The 19111-nt window shown below is 41.8% G+C and overlaps 1 protein-coding gene across 8 annotated transcripts in view; it reads left to right on the top strand.

The window, feature by feature from the left end:
* Positions 1–19111, top strand: part of ZNF438 (zinc finger protein 438) — a 199517-nt gene that overhangs the window by 93567 nt on the left and 86839 nt on the right. For 7 of the 8 annotated variants that reach the window (XM_047754520.1, XM_047754511.1, XM_047754518.1 and 4 more), the window contains one exon: positions 4504–4581. The exons of the other annotated variant lie outside the window; for it this stretch is intronic. The gene's annotated coding sequence lies outside the window, so the exon portion shown is untranslated. The remainder of the gene's footprint in view (positions 1–4503; positions 4582–19111) is intronic. 8 annotated transcript variants of the gene reach the window in all.

Raw genomic sequence — 19111 nt, 5'->3', positions numbered from 1 at the left:
CTGACTCTAGTTGTCCTACCCCTTCACACACCTCATTTGCTCTTTTGAGTTTATCATGTGGGTGAGGGGAGAGAATGTGGCCTTGGGCAAGCAAGTTCTAAGAGAGGATGAGAGACTAGTGATATATGTGGTCAGTCTTTTGTCCTTTCTCACCAAACAGGTTAAGGCAAAGAGAAGGGGAGAGAGAGAGAAAGTGAATATAAATGAATATGAATTGTTTTGTCATCTATCAACCTGGATGAAGCCCTGCTCTTATTTTCCTCTCTTTTTCCAAGAAGTCAGACCTACCCCATTGAAATGAAACTCCTGTTCCACTGCCCCCCAGCTTCCAGTTCCTCAGGTCATCTGGACCTCCTGCTCTGTTTTGAATATGTTTTCATAGCTTTGATCATACCCCCAGAATTCTTTCCACTCCTCCTCAGAAATATTTAAATATGGCTTTTGTAGGCAATGCATTTTTTTTTCCACAGCCATCTCAAGAGAAAATTTTGCATTTTTCTAACTCTAGATTTCACAGGTGGGGTGATGGTGTGTTCTTTGGTTCCCCACCATCAGTTCATCAATCTAGGTGCCACTTTGGTGCATCAGTTTATCCTCTTAATTCTTAGGCTACCATCTCCCCTCTCTTGTTACTGGTTGACTTCCAAGGACATTGATCTAACTTCCTCAGGCACGTCAACATCACACTTGACACTGTCCTTTGTACCCCACACCATGAGATTATAATCCGTATCTCCCAATTCATGTCTTTGGGTTTCTGATACTCAGAACTCATCAATCTTGAATTTGCTCAGTTCTGTCAACCACCATCATTTAAAGATCTCAAATACTGAAAGCCCCTCGGTTTTCTTTTCTCCTCTTCTCTGGCTAGTTGTTTTTTTTTTTTTCTTTCTTCCAAGCTCCGAAACTCAGATATTTCTTCATATATATCATATCTCTCCACTTTTCCTTCCTTCCCTCCTTCATTCCCCCTCTCTATCACAATAGATGTCCTTGCCATTGATTTTAACTCCCTCAGCTCTGGACTCTCACACACAGTAATTTCTATTTATATCCATCACCCATCCTTTCTTACGTTTCTAACCATAAAGTAAGTGAAGTAAGTCAGAAAGAGAAAGACAAATACCTTATGATATCGGTTATATCTGGAATCTAATATATGGCACAAATAAGCCTTTCCACAGAAAAGAAACCCATGGACTTGGAGAACAGACTTGTGGTTGCCAAGGTCAGGGGCGGGGGGAGTGGGATGGACTGGGAATCTGGGGTTAATAGATGCAAACGATTGCCTTTGGAATGGATAAGCATTGAGATCCTGCTGTATAGCACTGGGAACTATATCCAGTCACTTGTGCGGGAGCATGATGGAGAATAATGTGAGAAAAAGAAAGTATACTTGTAGGTGTGACTGGGTCACTTTGCTGTCCAGTAGAAAACTGACAGAACCTTGGAAACCAACTCTAATGGAAAAAATAAAAATCAGTAAAAAAAAAAAAAAAGTTTCTTGACACAGCTAACTCTTCCAGACTTCTTGTTCCCATCTTCTCTGGACTTTTTGCTCTGTTATTAATCCCACTTCCTTCCTGGGTCTTCCTTTTCACTATCATTTAAAGTGAAAGAAAAATTAACAGTTCTTATTAAAGATTTGCCTTTACTTTCAAATGATGCCAAGCCTATTCAAAGAATTAAATTTACTAGTTAATTATTTTTTCTGCTTTTTCTCTCATTCCCCAATTACTAGAAGTTTTTATTCTCTCTTATTGCCATCCTGAAATTTCTTTCTAAGGTCACCAGTGACTGTAAAGTTATTCTTTATCTTCCTCCTACCCTGAAAAGGAGCGCCCGCTGTGGCATACAGGGCAAAGCCTCCCCTCCTTTGGCTTTTCTTCCCTGACTTCATTGATGGACATCAATTTGGGGGGGGGGAGCCCCCTTCTCAAATAAATAAAACTTTTTAGGAAATAAGCAAACTGTTCTGTTGACTTGCTGTAGCAAGCAAGACCACACAGTTGATCCTGAAGCAGTGACTTCTTTAGGAAAAGAGTGCACGGTATTTATTGATTGTGTAGGTTGAGCTTTCAAGTTCTAGGGTAAGATGTCAGAAGTGAGGAAAGTCTTGGGATGGGTTGATTTCTTCAAGTAACGGCACACACGCCGCAGTGCTGTGATCAAAAAGAAAGGTCTACGGAGGCCCAAGGCACGCTGCATTTGTGCCTGTCTGATCGGATGGGGGGAACTGTCTTGCATAGCTGATTAGGTGCTTGTTCTGCTTCTCATTTTCAAGTACATCTTTAGTGTATATTTGACTTTAAAAATATTTTTTTGGATAGCTGCACCTGCAGCATGTGGAAGTTCCTGGGCCAGGGATTGAATCCCAAGCCATAGCTGCTGCAGCACCTGATCCTTAACCCTGTGTGCCAGGCTGGGGATCAGACCCGCACCTTTTCAGTGACCCAAGCCATTGCAGTCAGATTCTTAATCCACTGTGCCACAGCAGGAACTCCTTGACCTTTCAATTTCATCGCAATTGCCCTGGTTTCTTCTTATCTTGACTATTGCAGTAACAAAACAGGCCTTACTGCCTTTTGAATCTTCTCATAGTAACTCTAAAACCAGAGCTATCTTTCTAAAATGCAAATTCGAATGAGTTTTATGCTGAAAACCATTGATGGGGTATGAAGTAAAACCCCCTTTACCGAACGTAAAATTCAACGCCTTTTACAACTGGGCCTCAAGCCCACATCCAATCCTTGTCTGTTGGTCTGTGAGTCTCCTCCTCCTTCTCCCCCCTCCCTCCCACCCTCTCTCCTCCAGCTTTTCTTGCCCCTACCGCCACCAACTTAACTCTTCTCTTTGATTCTCCCAAACTGTGTTCTTACTGTAGAAGTGTATTGACTGTTTCTGAGCTCACACCGCACTGTCACCTCTATGCCTAAAATGTAGTCATTTTTATTTCCTGGAATATTATTTGTTTCCAAACCTTAGCTTAGCTAATTGTTAAAATTCCTGTCTCTTTTAAAACAGTGTTTAGGAGTTCCCGTCGTGGCTCAGTGGTTAACAAACCCAACTAGGAATCAGGAGGATGCCGGTTCCTTCGATCCCTGGCCTCACTCAGTGGGTTAAGGATCCGGCATTGCCAGAGCTGTGGTGTAGGTTGCAGATGTGGCTTGTATCCCACGTTGCTGCGGCTGTGGCGAAGGCCAGCGGCCGTAGCTCTGATTAGACCCCTAGCCTGGGAACCTCCGTATGCCACAGGTGTGGCCCTAGACAAAAGACAAAAAACAAAAATGGTATTTAAATGTCATCTTTACAGAGTATGTTATTCAGGTAGGACTACATAGCAGAATACTACAGGCTCAGTGACTTAAACAACAGATCAAAGTGCCCGCAGGTTTTTTCCTGAGGTTTCTCTCTTCTGCTTGCAGAAGGCTGCCTTCCTGCTGTGTCCTCACATGGTCTTCCCCTGTCCACCCCCCACTCACTCCCACCCTCCACTCACTCCCACTGACCCCCCCCCCCCCCACACACACACACATCCCTGGTCTGTCTCTCTGTGTCCTCTTCCTTTAGGGACACCAGTCAGATTAGATTAGGGCCCACCCTAAAGGCCTCATTTTATTTTATTTGTTTCCCTTTCTTGTAACGAATTTTATTTTTTCTATTATAGTTAGTTTACAGTGTTCTGTCAATTTGCTACTGTATTGCAAAGTGGCCCAGTTACACACACACACACACCACACACACACACACACACACAAATTCTTTTTCTCACATTATCCTCCATCATGCTCCAGCACAAGTGACTGGATATAGTTCCCAGTGCTATACAGCAGGATCTCATTGCTTATCCATTCCAAAGGCAATAGTTTGCATCTATTAACCCCAGATTCCCAGTCCATTTTAACTTAATCACCTCTTAAAGGGCCTTATCTCCAAATAAAGTCACATCCTGAGGTGCTAGGGGATTAGGGCTTCATCACATGAATTTGGGGGCTTGGAAGACACACTTTGACACAGAGGGCCTGCACGTTTCCCCTGTGGTAGTTAACTCCCTCCCTCCAAAGCTGACAGCACTCTGTACCACTCATCACACTGTATGATGCCTTGATATTGAGTTATTCATGTTTATCTCTTTCCCCCGGCGGTTTGTGTGTTTCCTCTGGACAGGAACGGTCTCTTACTCATCTTCATCTCTCCAAGATCTAGTACTGAGGATGGCTTGACCATTGGCTAAATTTAAGTAATTCAGTGTAAACTAGGATTAAATATCTAATAATTTCCAGAATTTTTAGGAGATTGACATAAAAATATATGAAAGGAATGTGTTATACTTCCTATTTTAGAAGTCTTCGAGCATTACTTGAGATTTTTATCTTAGGTTCTTAAATCATGTCAGTTTTATAGAACTAAATATAACTCTTTGATGGCCTCTAAGGGGTAATCCTCTAATTGGATACCTTTCAATTCTTTCCCTTTCATTCCTTCCATTACATTTGTTTTCAGATAAAGATGAATGCCATGTCTCAACCAACACTGAAAATTTGAAGTTGAGAAGACATTTGCTAAGTCAAGCCACTTCACGTAAGTCTGCTCACATCAGTCATAGCACCAGCTTAAGGTTGATTAAAAATGTAAAGAATTAAGTCCACTACTTTTGGTGCTTTCTCAATGCTCAGATTGCTCAGAATATGTCATAGTCACCTTGTGTATTGAATCACTGGCCTTGAAGAAGAGTGGAAAGATGATTACTTATTAAATTGCATGTGCTTATTAAAAATAAAATGTTTAAATACAAGAGATTATTTTTAAAATGAGACTAGCACCTCAAAATCATCCTTTATTTTCTGTCAAGTCCAGGGATCAAGTTTCAACTTTGTGCCAAACTTAATGTTTCTAAAACAGTTTTCCATTGTAGCAAAGATTTTATTTTTCAGTTTTTTTTAAGTCTTTGTATAATTTTTCTAAACGAATCATGTTCTTGATCATCAAAGGGAGATATCTAGTAATTAACTAGCACGGAATCTTAAATGTTTAACTGTTTAGTCAAAACACCAAGCTTGTAAAGGTCAACTTACCAGCCTCAGCTATTATCATTATCTCCTAATGGTCTTCCGTCTTCTTCCTCTCTTGCAGCCAGTATTTTATTGCCAGATAAATCAGCATATAGAACCACTCTAGCAATCTGAAAACCCTTAATGTCTCCTCACTCATGGCTTATATAGAATCCACTCCTTTGCCCAGCATTCAAAGCCCTCTACCAAGCTCCTCAAAATGTCTCCTACTTTAGCCAACTGAATTCTTCCCATTCTCTGCATTCCCATTGTTGCAATCTTGCACAAGCTCAAGTGCAGACTCCTTCACGAAGCCTTCCCTGATTTCTCCAGCTAGGAGCATGAGCAATCCCCAGCTCTGCTGCCTTCATCCAGCATTTTGTTTTTATCACTGTTACGGCACATTTTACCATGCAGCTTTAGTATGTGTGTTGCTGTCTTAGCTTCCACCGTAGATTGTAAGGACTAGAAAATCAAACCTCCTCTCTAACTTATTTTTGTCCGCACAGCATTCAGCATAGCCTTTAATAGTGCTAAGTCAATATTTAACAAGTTAAGAATGTGCCTGGATTCTTCTCCCATCATCTGCCCTCCCACCCCCCGTCTTTCATCCTTACAGACACATATGGTACGTGTTCATGGCAACTGTTGGTTCTTGTTGTGAGTTCCTGGCAGACCTCCATGTTGCCATCTTGTCCTAGGAAAACACTGACCACAGTGTAATTAACAAGATACGGTCAGTTCCCAACCTCAGAAGTAAACTGTGTCCCAAAAGTTCAGGCCCCATTCTGTTGTTTGGAATGCATAAGACATTTTTCCACAAAAACGATGTTATAAATAGTGGTTAGATTTCTCAGCTAGCCCTCCCAAGACCATTTAACCCATAAGTACCGCTGCTACTTTAACTCCAGCAGCCACGATATCACAATGTTTTATAGAGAACCTCTCTTTTGGGGTACGGAAGGGGATCCCTCCACCCTAGAAGCAGAACAGTCACTTTCTGGGCACTTTGAGCAGGAGGAGGGTCTGAGCTGGGCCCCTGGCAGTATCTCAGCCTATTGGATGTTCTCGGGCCAGTAGCTTTTCAGTGTTCAATATTTGCAAAAGAGACAGTTACCTGGGAGTTCCCATTGTAGCTCTGTGGTTAACAAAGGCGACTAGCATCGGTGAGGACATGGGTTCTATCCCTGGCCTTGCTCAGTGAGTTAAGATCCTGCATTGCTGTGAGCTGTGGTGTAGGTCGTAGATGCGGCTTGGATCCCATGTTGCTCTGGCTGTGGTATAGGCTGGCGGCTGCAGCGCCAATGAGACCCCTAGCCTGGGAACCTTTATATGCTGCGGGTGCAGCCCTAAACAGAAACCCCTCCCCCAGAGACATTTACTTGCAGGTCAAGGGACACTCGACAGTAGATTAGGATGATAAGTAAACAGGGTTACACAGCCGTGTCATTTTTAAGTCAAGTATTGACAGATCAGGAACTATTTTACTTCTCCCCATTTTGGTTGTTCTTTGCACTTGTGGGAATTGAATACGTAAACATGGCAGCAGCTTCTGTCTAGAGGAAATAGGCCTCAACTCGGTATTGACATCACATCAGTTTTTGTGAACAAGTGGTTATTATTTCTAGCCAGACATAGCGATGCCGCTGTGAAAAGCACATCCGCAGGTATAGAAGCCCCAGAGGTTAGTGTTTCATGTCAGGCTGTAAGAAAAACAGAATGTAATGTCTTCAGTCATCCTAAGCTTCGAGCACACAAGTGAGTGTCTGCTTTCTGTTTAAGGCCGTCAGAGGTGCTGGGAACTGGAAACAGGAACCAAAGATAATAGGAAAAGTTTGCTTTTCCCTCCAGGAGCCTGAATACAGGACGTGAAGTATGAAAGAAGTATTCCCAGCACAGACAATATGGTATGAATTGCTGTAAGATACTTCAGGAAGGTAACTGGTATCCTTAGGATGATTAGAATGGCAAAAACGTGAGGATTTGCCATGGTTCTACAGATAGTGGTTGGATTTCAGTTAGTCTTAGAGCAAAGGTGAAGATTTAAATTAAGAGCTAGGAGAGGAAGTGGTGTCCCAGGTTAGGTGATCAGCATGCATAGAGGATGAGAGATATTAACAAACACAACAGCATGACTGGCTGGAACAGAAAGGCTTCCTTTATGAGGGGTAAAAGAATTGGTTGGAAGATGCTACCACTAGTTCAGCCATGACCATGAAAAAAGGTCCTCCACAGATGTTTTTAAAAATATAAGGCCCTGGATCTTACCCTAGAACTAATAAATAGAATTTCTGGGGCATGAGATTTAGGCCTATTTATCTTCCTAAAGCTCCCTTAGTGGTTGAGAACCGCTCAGTTTGAAAGAGGGGCTGAATTTAGAAGAGTCCAAATGCCTTTCTGAGGAGTCAGGCCCCTGCCCTAAGCCGTGGGAGCCCTGGGGGACTTCTGAGACGGGTGACAGGACCGAAATGGTGCTTTTGCCAAGATAAATGAGTCGTCAGCCGCATGTGAATGGAGAGAAATAAGAACCAGCTTGAACTGGAGCAGTGGCGGTGGGGGAAAGAGAGGTCACATGTCTGCGTGTGCTTGTGTGTGGGGGGGAGTTCGTGATGTCAGCCTTGACCTCCGCATGATCTGTTTCATAAACTCATTATACTACTTCACGCTCACTAATGTGATCTCTTTTGTCGTACAATCTGGCAACTTAAACAGTCATTTCAGCCAGTTTGCACTTAATGGAAGGAGACCATTGTCTACTCATGTCCGCATCTCACTCATAATTTTAAGTGAAGTTACGTGTATGCAGATACGACCTTTAGCATAATCAGAAAGCCTTTACTAACTACCCACATACGCAATAATGCAACCCTGACTCTGCGGGATGGTGCCAAGAGCCGCTGTCACATATACAATAGCTATTGGCACCGAATTCTCTAGCATTTGGTTGAAGAAATATAGTCTAAAGTATGCTATACATTTTAATATTTTTAGCATCAGATTTGATCATGGCTTTATTTTTCTGGTCGCAGGCCAGGGGTATGCTTCCTGACAACAGCACCTGCCCTCACTTTGAGCCTCTCCTGCTCTCTTGCCCACATCTGCCATCTGTGTAGTCCCTCACCTCCTATGGGGCCCATTCCCCCTTTAGCGTTGGTCCATGAGCGCACCCCTGTCCCCATCCTCACCCAAGTGAACTGGCAGAGAGGAGATGGAAGGAGTCAAAATTTAAATTCTCTTGTGGCACTGACACACCAGCTGATGCTGGGGACTCACATTCCTGGCCATGTGGGGACATGACAGCTACTGGGGTGTCCACATTCAAAAGTCTCAAACAGTGCCAGAGTCAGGAGCAATTCATAGCTCTATGATGTGTTTTCAGTAATTTATATTTGACAACATTGGGCCAGGTTTATCAGATGGCAGAGAATAAATCCAAGGTATGGTTTGTTTTAATTATTGAAATGTAGTTAATTTATAATGCTGTTACTTTCTGCTGTACAACAGAGTTAATCAGTTATACATATATATACATTTTTTTTAATATCCTTCACAGTTTATCATGGGATATTGAGTATAGTTCCCTGTGCTATACAGTAGGACTTTGTTATCCATTCTATATATTACATATAGTTTGCATCTGCCAATCCCAAACTCCCAATCTTACCGCCCCCCCCTTAGCAACTACAAGTTTGTTCTCCATGTCTGTGAGTCTGTTTCTGTTTTATAGATAAGTTCATTCATGTCATATTTTAGATTCTACATATAAGTGATTTCATATGGTATTTATCTTTCTCTGTCTGACTTCATTTAGTATGAGAATCTCTAGGTCCATTCATGGTGCTGCGAATGGCATTACATCCTTCTTTTTTATGGCTGAGTAGTATTTCATTGTGTGTATGTACCATTTCTTCTTGATCCAATCCTCTGTCAATAGAATTTAGGTTGTTTCCATGTCTTGGCTATTGTAAATAATGCTGCTGTGAGCATTGGGGTTAATGTATCTTTTTGAATGATAGTATCCTCTAGATAATATGTCTAAGAGTGGGATGTCTAGATCATATGGTAGTTCTATATTTAGTTTTCTGAGGAACCTCCAGACTGTTCTCCATAGTGGTTACACCAGCTTACATTCCCACCCATAGTGTAGGAGGATTCCCTTTCCTCCATACCTTCTCCAGCATTTGTTATTTGTAGACTTTTTTTTTTTTCCTTTTGAGGGCTGTGGCATATGGAAGTTCTTGGGCTAGGGGTTGAATCAAAGCTGTAGCTGCCAGCCTACACAATAGCCACAGCAACACAGGATCTGAGCCACATCTGTGACCTACACCACAGTTCATGGCAATGCCAGATCCCCAACCCAGTGAGCAAGGCCAAGGGCTGAACCCATATCCTCGTGGATACTAGTTGGATTAGTTTCTGCTGTGCCACAGTGGGAATTCCTGTAGACTTTTTAATGATGGCTGTTCTGACAGGTACAAGGTCCTCATTGTAGTTTTATAGGCAGAGAATAAGTTGAAGGTGTAGTGTTTTGATGTGACCTGTCCCCTTTAAAAAAAAAAAAAAAGAAAAAGAAATTCAACATCATGGATTTTTTAAAAAGAACCATCTCTTAACTCTTCCATAGTAGTACATACATGACAACAATTTCTGCTGTGGTCTTCTTTGCCTGTGACCATTTACTGTTGTGTTTTCAATATCTCCACATACTTTGAGTTATTTTTTTTATAACTATTTAGGTTTTCACTAGCCATCCAAATGTTTAACCAAGGAGTGTGGATGATCTGCTTAGTTTTGAAGGATCCCATAGGGGAAAGGGAAGAGAGAGGAACTAAAATTGATCAAGTACCCACTCTGTGCTATGTCCTTTACATGCCTTTTATGATCTTAATTCCATTTTACGACACAGGAACTTGGCATTTAGAGAGGTTTAAAGAATGTGTCGGAGTTCCTGTTGTGGTGCAGTGGTTAATGAATCCGACTAGGAACCATGAGGTTGTGGGTTCGATCCCTGGCCTTGCTCAGTGGGTTGAGGATTCGGCGTTGCTGTGAGCTATGGTGTAGGTTGCAGACACGGCTCAGATCCCATGATGCTGTGGCTCTGGTGTAGGCCGGTAGCTACAGCTCCAATTAGACCCCTAGCCTAGGAATCTCCATATGCTATGGGAGTGGCCCTAGAAAAGGCAAAAAGGCAAAAAGACAAAAAAAAAAAAAAAGGAATGTGTCTGACGTCAGAAGTCTAATCAGCAACAGAACTTGGTTTTACTCCCAGGCCTTGGCATCTAATTATTTGAACAGCCTGATCCCTCATGTCTGCGTGACTTTTATTTGTTGGGAAAAATCACCGAACTCGGAATTGGGGTTTGGGGGCAAGTTTGAGTGTTTAAGCTTTACCTCTCTCATTAACAACCATGCACAGCTTATTTAATGCTCTCAGCATCAGTTTCCTCATCTGTCCAATGAGGATAAAACCATTTTACTGACCTTTTGGGATTGTTGTGAGCATAATACGCAAGTGAACCTCAGTAGGATTTCACAGGTATTTAAAAAAAAAACAAAAAACCATGGAAGACTGAGAAATTTTTAATTCAAGCGAAAAATAAACAGCCAGTCATTAAATGAGATGACCTGGATTTTGTGGTATTTCAGTTCTTAATATTCCTCTGCAAACTTTCCACAATAACATTTGTCAGTTTTATAAGTCCCCAGCACCATGGTGTGCCAAGCTGCATCCCTGAATTAAATATCTCAGTGTAGCAGAGAGAATCCTGGCAACACACCAAGTAGCAGCTCCTTTCATGTACCAGAAACAGTCAGTAGTTTCTGTGCTGCATCAAGCAGGCCTGAACTCTGGTCGATACTGAAAAAAATGTCCGTCGCCAGTGACGACTCAGAAAATTCGAAGGCTGTGAAATGAAATAGACTTACCGGATTAGAGTCCCTGTTCACATTCTCAGAACAATTCTTCTAGTTTTGAAGGGTTTCTTTTGGGTTTTGTTTTTTGGGTTTTTTTTTTTTTTTTTGTCTTTTTAGGGCCATACCTGTGGCATATGGAGGTTCCCAGGCTAGGGGTCTAATTGGAGCTGTTGCCACTGGCCTATGCCAGAGCCATAGCAACGCCAGATCCGAGCCACGTCTGCAACGTACACCACGGCTCACAGCAACACCAGATCCTTAACCCACTGAGTAAGGCCAGGAATCAACCCACAACCTCATGGTTCCTAGTCAGATTCGTTTCTGCTGTGCCATGGTAGGAAATCCAATTTTTTATTTCCCAGGTATTTAAAAAAAAAAAAAAAGGAAAGTCATCTTTTGTAAAAGTGTTTTCAAAAAACTGCTATTCAAAAAAATGTTTCTACATGGAGGGGATAAATTTGGAGTTTGAGATTAACAGAGACACGCTACTATATATAAAATAGGTAAACAACAAGGACCTATTGTATGGCACAGGGAACTCTACTCAATATCGTGTAATAACCCATAATGGAAAAGAATCTAAAAAAAGAATAGTCATACATGTATAGGTAAATGTATATGTATAACTGAATCACTTTGCTGTATACTTGAAACTAATACAACAGTGTAATTAACTATACCACAATTAAAAAAGAAAAGAATAGGGAGTTGCCATTGTGGCTCAGTGGAAATGAACCTGACTAGTATCCGTGAGGATGCGGGTTTGATCCCTGGCCTTGCTCGGTGGCTTAAGTATCCACCATTGCCATGAGCTGTGGTATACGTCACCGATGTAGCTCAGATCCCACTTTGCTGTGTCTGTGGCCAGCAGATGCAGCTCTGATTCAACCCCTAGCCTGGGAACTTTCAGATGCTGCGGGTGCAACCGTGAAAAGAAAATAAATAAATAAACTTTTAAAAAGGAAAGAATAGAAACATTTCCAGGTTTCTGAATCACTTTCATAGGTTACATCATGGTGAATACTGAAAGATAGCACTGAGCTGTTGTAATCCACTCAAACTTCTGTGAAGTATACATAGAAAAGGTAAGAAATGTGGGGAACTCAGTAAGTTATAAGGACTGTGCTCTGAATGACGTGCTGGTGAACCTGAGAAGTCCCAGGGTCATTCCCAGGCTTACCCAAAATCTTTATCCCATTAAAGCCCCGAGTCTCTCCTAAAAGACAAATGCCTTAAGGAGACTGACTATCTGACACCATGGAAGAGTAGTATTCAGGGAGTTCCCTCGTGGTTCAGTGGGTTAAGGATCCAGCACTGTTACTGCAGTGGCTCAGGTCACTGCTGTGGCACAGGTTTAATCCCTGACCCAGGAACTTGTGCATGCCACAGGCACAGCCAAAACAAACAAAAAAACAAACAAGAATAGTATTCAGATACGTATCCAGAAGGTGCACCTGTTCAGTCTTGGGTCCATGGGTGTGTAGAACACTTCCACATCCGCCATACTCAGCACATCCCACGAGGGTTCCCTAGTTCTGATGTGCTGATCCCTACCTGACTTCAAGAGCCAGCACTGTGCTCTTGTGTTTGGTGGATGGATGACTCCAAAAAGGGAAAGAAGACACAAGAAGCAAGGAAAACATACAAAGCAGAGATCACGGCCCAATTTGGTCCCTAATTGTGGGCTGTGTTTGGCATGCACGTGTTCATTTTAAACATGAATTCATTATCTGCTAGTATTATTCTAACTAGTTCCTATGTGATGTGCTACTAAGTAATTTAATATACAAATCTAAACGTCTGGGTTCTCTTGAATCAGGCAACTTCAGTCCTGCCATTCCAGGTGGCTGTCATCAGTTAGTGCCGATGAGAAGCCAACTGGATTAGATGGGAGCTGGTGCTTTTCAGTTCTCACAGCCCCACCTCTAGCTGCTGGTTTTTTTTATTTTTTTAAATTTTTTTATTTTTTATTTATTTATTTATTTTTTTGCTATTTCTTGGGCTGCTCCTGCAGCATATGGAGATTCCCAGGCTAGGGGTCGAACCGGAGCTGTAGCCACCAGCCTACGCCAGAGCCACAGCAACGCAGGATCCGAGCCGCGTCTGCAACCTACACCACAGCTCACGGCAACGCCGGATCGTTAACCCACTGAGCAAGGGCAGGGACCGAACCCTCTACCTCATGGTTCCTAGTCGGATTCGTTAACCACTGCGCCACGACGGGAACTCCCTGCTGGTTTTCTTTAAATGGAATCAAGAGGAAAGTTAAAAGTTCCTTGTCCTGCCATTTGTGTTAACATTGGAAATAAGAGGTTGACAGGATAGCATATTTCAACTTCAGTGAAAGACAGTGTGTTAGTCTCCCAGGCCCATCCTCACAATGTACCATAAACTGCGTGGCTTTGAACAGCACAAGTTTGTGCTCTCCCTGTTCCTGAGGCTGGAAGTCTGAAATCCAGGTGTGGGCAGGGCCCTTCTCCCTCAGAGACTCGAGGGGAGGATCCATCTTGCCTTTTCTAGCTTTTGGTGGCCCCACATGTTCCTTGGTTGGTGGCAGCGAGACTCCACTATCTGTCCCCACCTTCTCATGGCCGTCTTCCCTGTGCTGACATTTTCCTCTTCTCATAAGGACGGTGGTCACAGTGTCTTAGGGCCTCCCCTAACAATGTCGTTTTAACCCAACTATGTCTCCAAAGACCCTTTTTCCAAATACGGGTACATCCATAGGTCCCCAAGATTAAAACTTCAACATAACATTTGGGGGGAGCCCATTCAACCCACAACAGATGGCATATTTCTTTATGGAGTGCAGAGGAATAGTTCAAGAGCAGAGGTCCTTGGAAAAGAGCACCTGGATTCCTACTTAGAACTTGCTTGCTCTGTAATCTCAGACCAGCTGCTCACCCTTCTCAGGGCCTCCACACCCTCATCTGTAAAATAAGGATGCTGGTACCCACCTCACAAGGTTGAAGCAGGACAGAATGAGTTAACGTATGTAAAGCACTTAGAACAGCGCGTGCCACAGACTAAGCGTCAATAAACTGAACCACTGTTCTCTTCATTGTCATTCACTCCTACTCATATACAATTTCTGGGATTTTCAGTGCCAGAAAATTATTATTTAAGATAGCATTATGAAACAAACCATGGACGAAGTAGAAACAGTAGAAATGCAAAACACAAAACAAAAACCAGTAAAAAAAGAGAGAGAGACTGGCATTTTTAATAAGATTTACTTTTTCATGCAAAGAAAATAATTTAAATATATTAAAAATGTTTAGCTCCCCCGCTCTGTTGAATTACCTGCCTGGCCTCTATATGCACTTGGCACTGATAAAGAGCCAGGCTAAAACTTCTAAACCCTGGGGCTTAGCCATGGACCATTGGGCTGGCGAGCACAGTGGCCTGTAGGTGATGTTGGGGGGCAGTCCAAGGAGAGCATCCTCCACGCCCCCCAAGCCACCTCCTTGACGTTACTATCTGCCTCCATCCCATAAATCCGTGGGTTGAAATTATCCTCATTTTCAGTCTCTGGATCAGAGACTGAGGCTGAGGAAATTCTTTACATTTAAACCATACTTTTCTTCCAAAGGGAACACATATTTTGAGATATATTTCATTTTTCCACTTAGCTTTTATGGAATATAACCCTATAACTGGTGTTTTATTAAAAACTGAGACTCTGAGAGAGGGTTAAAGAAATGATAAGAGCTTTTGAAATCCCTGGAAGAAATCGTTCTGTAGTTTAGGGGCTCTTGGGTTTGCAGTAGTACAGAATAGAGAGACGCCTCATTCTCAAAGTCCTACTGCCCTGAAAACACAAGAATGTTCAGATAAAATCAAAGGATCTTATCTAAATGGAGGAAGGGACATGTGGGTATGATATTCACGGTTTATAATTTTATTTTAATGAAAGACGTTAGACTGTTGTAGTTTCTGGCAAAGAAGTGGCGTAGTGTGGTTCAAGTATTAGTAATTTGGAACATTTCAATTAAATGATGAATTCTTCAGGACTCCTTCAGTTGTACATGTAAGAAAGCCAGCTCAAGCCAGCTTACAAAAATAAAAGGGACTTAATTGTTTATATAACTATGGTTTCCAGAGGTGCATCTGGCGTCAGGCATGGTTGCAGCCAGGAACTCAGATGATCTCATCTGGACTCTGCTGGCTTCTTTATTTGTCATCCTCTGGACAGCATCCGGTCGGTAAGATGACCAGGAGCAGCTTGAGAATGTCATCGTCCCAGTTCATCAGTCCCAACACAAAGAGAACGTGTTGGATCAAACATCTTGCTCTCTGCCCTGGAGAAGATGCAGATTGACTTTCTTTGATCCCATGTGTGATGAAGAGTCACTGTGGCCCAGCTGAGGGCATGTTTTCCCAGTGCTGCAGTGGAGGGATTTGGCTCAGTGACTGCAAGCTCCCCCTGGGGTCTCATGGGGTGAGAGAGGCTTTCTCCAAAAGAGTTTATAAAAGGGAAGAAGTTCCCTTTGTGGCTTAGCAGTAAGGAACCTGACTAGTGTCCATGAGGATACAGGTTCAATCCCTGGCCTCCCTCAGTGGGTTAAGGATCCAGCGACTCAGCTCGGATCCTGTATTGCTGTGGCTGTGGTGTAGGCCAGCAGCTATAGCTCCGATTTAACCCCTAGCCTGGGAACTTCCATATACCTCGGGTGAGGCTCTAAAAAGCAAAAAACAAAACAAAAAGAACTTTTAAAAATTAAAAAATAAATAAATAAAAAAGGGAGATGGTAGTGTGTGTTCAGCAGACCCAAACATAGCAGCTTCAAACCATTACAAGTGGTACGTGAAATAATGTGGATACTCGAAGTTCCGATCGTAAGATGGCAAATAGAGGATTTCCTGCCTTCTCCTATTTAACGTCCACCCAAAACAAAGAACAAAATGAAAAAAATTCCAGTTCTCTCTTTGATGAAAAGTAGGGGACATCAGTAACTCTAACCCACAGATAGGAACCTGGAAAGTGTATGATACTGCGACTCAGCAGAGGAAGGGGCAAATTGAAGCCCCTGCAGAGCAGAATACATTCCAGGAAGCAGTTTTGCCTTGTAGAACCAGGAGGTCCTGTTATTAGAGGTACCAGGTCCAGCTGGAGGAGGAGGTAAAGCACAGGGTTAGAGACAGAGGACCAGTTGAAAGTCTTTAATAAAAGGACCGCTTGGACTCTCAGGTCCTTGGCTCACACTGGCCAAATAACCTCCTTCCCCACAGCTCAGATGGTGAGAGGTTTATTCTCTGGAGGTGTTGATGTTTCAGAGAATGCAGGCTCAGGGACACAGGAACAGTGGAGAGTGGGGTTAAGGAACCTCCTGCCCTGCTCTTGGAGCGCCAGGACCCAAACTTCTAAGTCCCAAGTGGTGTGCTGTAGGGTTCTCTAGAGAAAGCCCCTGTAGGGGTTCCCCCACAGGGAAGGCCGACGTACTCCCCAGTTCTTCTTCACAGAAGCTTCCCTTCAACAACTTCAACCCATGGACAGAGATGCCAACTTGTTTTAATAATAATTTACACTTAAACAGGAAGAGTCAGCCAAGGATCAACAGATATTTGGGAATGCCTCCAATATGAAAGCAGAGATGAAGTAAACAGAAAGAAAGATCTCTAATGAGACAAAACTCTAGAGACAGCAGTAGGGAGATAAACGTTAATTATCATCTGTGAAAATCAGATGATTTTGCATAGAAAATAATCTTTTTTTAAAAAAGAATTAAAGGAAAGGAAAATCAAAGAAGAAGCAACTCATAAAAAATGTAAATGTAGTGGCTGAAATCAATTCCTTAAAAGGATTGAAAAATAAATTTGAGGAAGAAATCGTTAGAGAAAAAAATCCAGAAATCCCTCACTAATACAGGAGAAAATGGGAGAGAATTATCAAAGAAATAATACAAGACACTTTCCTAGAACAGAAAGAAGAGATAAATGATACATTTTCCAGAGGAGAGAAATTGTCAAATACAAAGTGTTTTCAGTAAGAACAAAACAAGGGAATTCTCAACATCAACACTGATATGGAAACATACATTTGTGAATTATTCTTTTAAGGCATAATTTTTAGCATTTAAAAAAGCATTTCTTCTTTTACCTGAGAGTTACTGTCAAATATCTCTAGTTTCCTTAGCACATTTCATGTATTCCACTTATAAGTTATGTGAATTTTACATTATTTAAGCTTAATTAAATTTTTGTATAATCTGGGATACACTTGCAAAATTGTGTTTCAGAGATTTAGGTTGTTTTATCATGCTTATTCCGGTTTCTTATTTTTTTCTTTACTAATTCATTCAACAAATAATTGAGTGATCTTTTCTCAAGGTACTGTGGAGTTGATATTCTTGTTTTATCTGGTAGCCCAGCACGTGGTCATAGTTTTATAATCAGTGATAATCATTAATGTGACTGATTTAGAAACTCGCTGATAATAGGATATGTGATAACAGAACCTGTAAAATGTTTGCCATTTTTTTCTTTGTCCCAACCTATAGTGATTTGAAGTAACAAAGTTTGGGTCTTACTCTCTTAAAATGTTTAGCTCTTTTTTTTTTTTTGCATATACAAAACTATATTAAATATGAGCAACAAAATATCAATGTAGAATATTAGTTTGTGTCTTATCTTTTATCAGTGAAGAAGAGTCCTGAGTGCTGTTTTCTTCCAAAAATTAGAGGTATCAGAAATTGAAATTTAGCAGACATATTTTTCAAATTTTAATTATTTGAAAAAATAATACTTTTAGGAGTCAGTTTGAATATTGTTGACTATATAACTAATAAAATATGTTACTGTGGTATTTTCTAGATTGAAAATCTTCTCCAAATTGTGTTTTGGTTTTTAAAGCATTCTAAATTTTAGTTTGTAAATATTACAAAAGAATTGAAATTTTTAAGTCCATGCAGTTCCCCCTCTTTTTGGATCAGTTTCTGAAGCCTAATGAAATGGAAGGCAAGTGTCTTTTCCTTCTTAAAAATGGTGATATTTTATTCCTTAATATACTAAAGTGAGAGCAAAATAATATGGAAAAATCAAGAAATGAAAACGTGCCAGGACTTTTCTTGCCAATATAACTTTTAGAATTGTGCTGAGTGGCTTTTGCTGTAAGAACCAGACCAGCTAGTCTCTTATGAGTTCTCCAAGTAATGACTATTTTGGAGAGGATTTTTGGAGTTCTTTTGGCTCAGTGAGGACAAAAATTTGAAATTAGACTTCGAAAACTGGAAGGCATCCTCTTATCCATCTTACAAATGAAGGAACTGAAGTCCGAGAAATCACAATTTATGCAGGGTCACGCCGTTAATATCGAAGGTTGGATGAAAATCATGGCCCCGTGATCTTTGTCAAAGACTCTTCGGGTTCATTCCCACCACCATCGCATTACGTGCGCTGTCTGTAATTTATTGCATTAGGCCCAGGTAGCACATTACAAGTTTAATTTTCTAAAGCTGAGGGGACATTTGGAATTAGGAATACTGATGGTGACGAAACAAATGGAATGGCAAGACGCACTTGGAAGAACTCTTGCCCAGTGCAGGAGGTGTCCCTGGATTAGACTCTGGCCCTGCTCTCTAGAAGGAACCCCACTGTTCATCATTCTCTAGGACCGGAATCTGTCTTCTGGAAGCTTCTTCATCACCTGTCTTCCTCCAAGGTCATGCTCATGGCTTATGTGGAAGCTGGGGAATCTGCCCTCCTTGGAGTCTATGTAGCTTTTGTTTCCTACTTTCTAATCATGCACTTCTGGCAGCTTGAGCTTAGAGGTGTCAGCCAAGGCTTGGAGGCAAGAGTTGTGGGGTTTTTGGCAAGGTTATTCCCTAGAAACTCAGCTGGCTTCTGATCTACATTCCTGTAGTGGGATGTGATAGTAATAGAGGGATTCCATGTCCCAGTCTGGCAGGGACAGTCTTAGTTTATATCTCTTAGGCGGGTTAGATAACAGTGCCCTTTTTCACTCTTGTAACTATGCAGGGTTGGACAACAACACATTGTGCATGGTCTCTCCAGCCAAAAGGCACACCAAAAAAGCACAAAAAGTCCCAAGCCTAACTTATTTCTTTGCTCCCCTTCTCCTGCTCCCCTCTCTCTCAGCTTCCTGAGGGCCTTGCTATGGCCCTTTGAGATGGGCCTCATGGGAAGTT

The sequence above is a fragment of the Phacochoerus africanus genome, chromosome 12 (genome assembly GCF_016906955.1).
Source record: "Phacochoerus africanus isolate WHEZ1 chromosome 12, ROS_Pafr_v1, whole genome shotgun sequence".
Lineage (NCBI taxonomy): Eukaryota > Metazoa > Chordata > Mammalia > Artiodactyla > Suidae > Phacochoerus > Phacochoerus africanus.
This window is presented reverse-complemented; position numbering and strand designations above follow the sequence as displayed.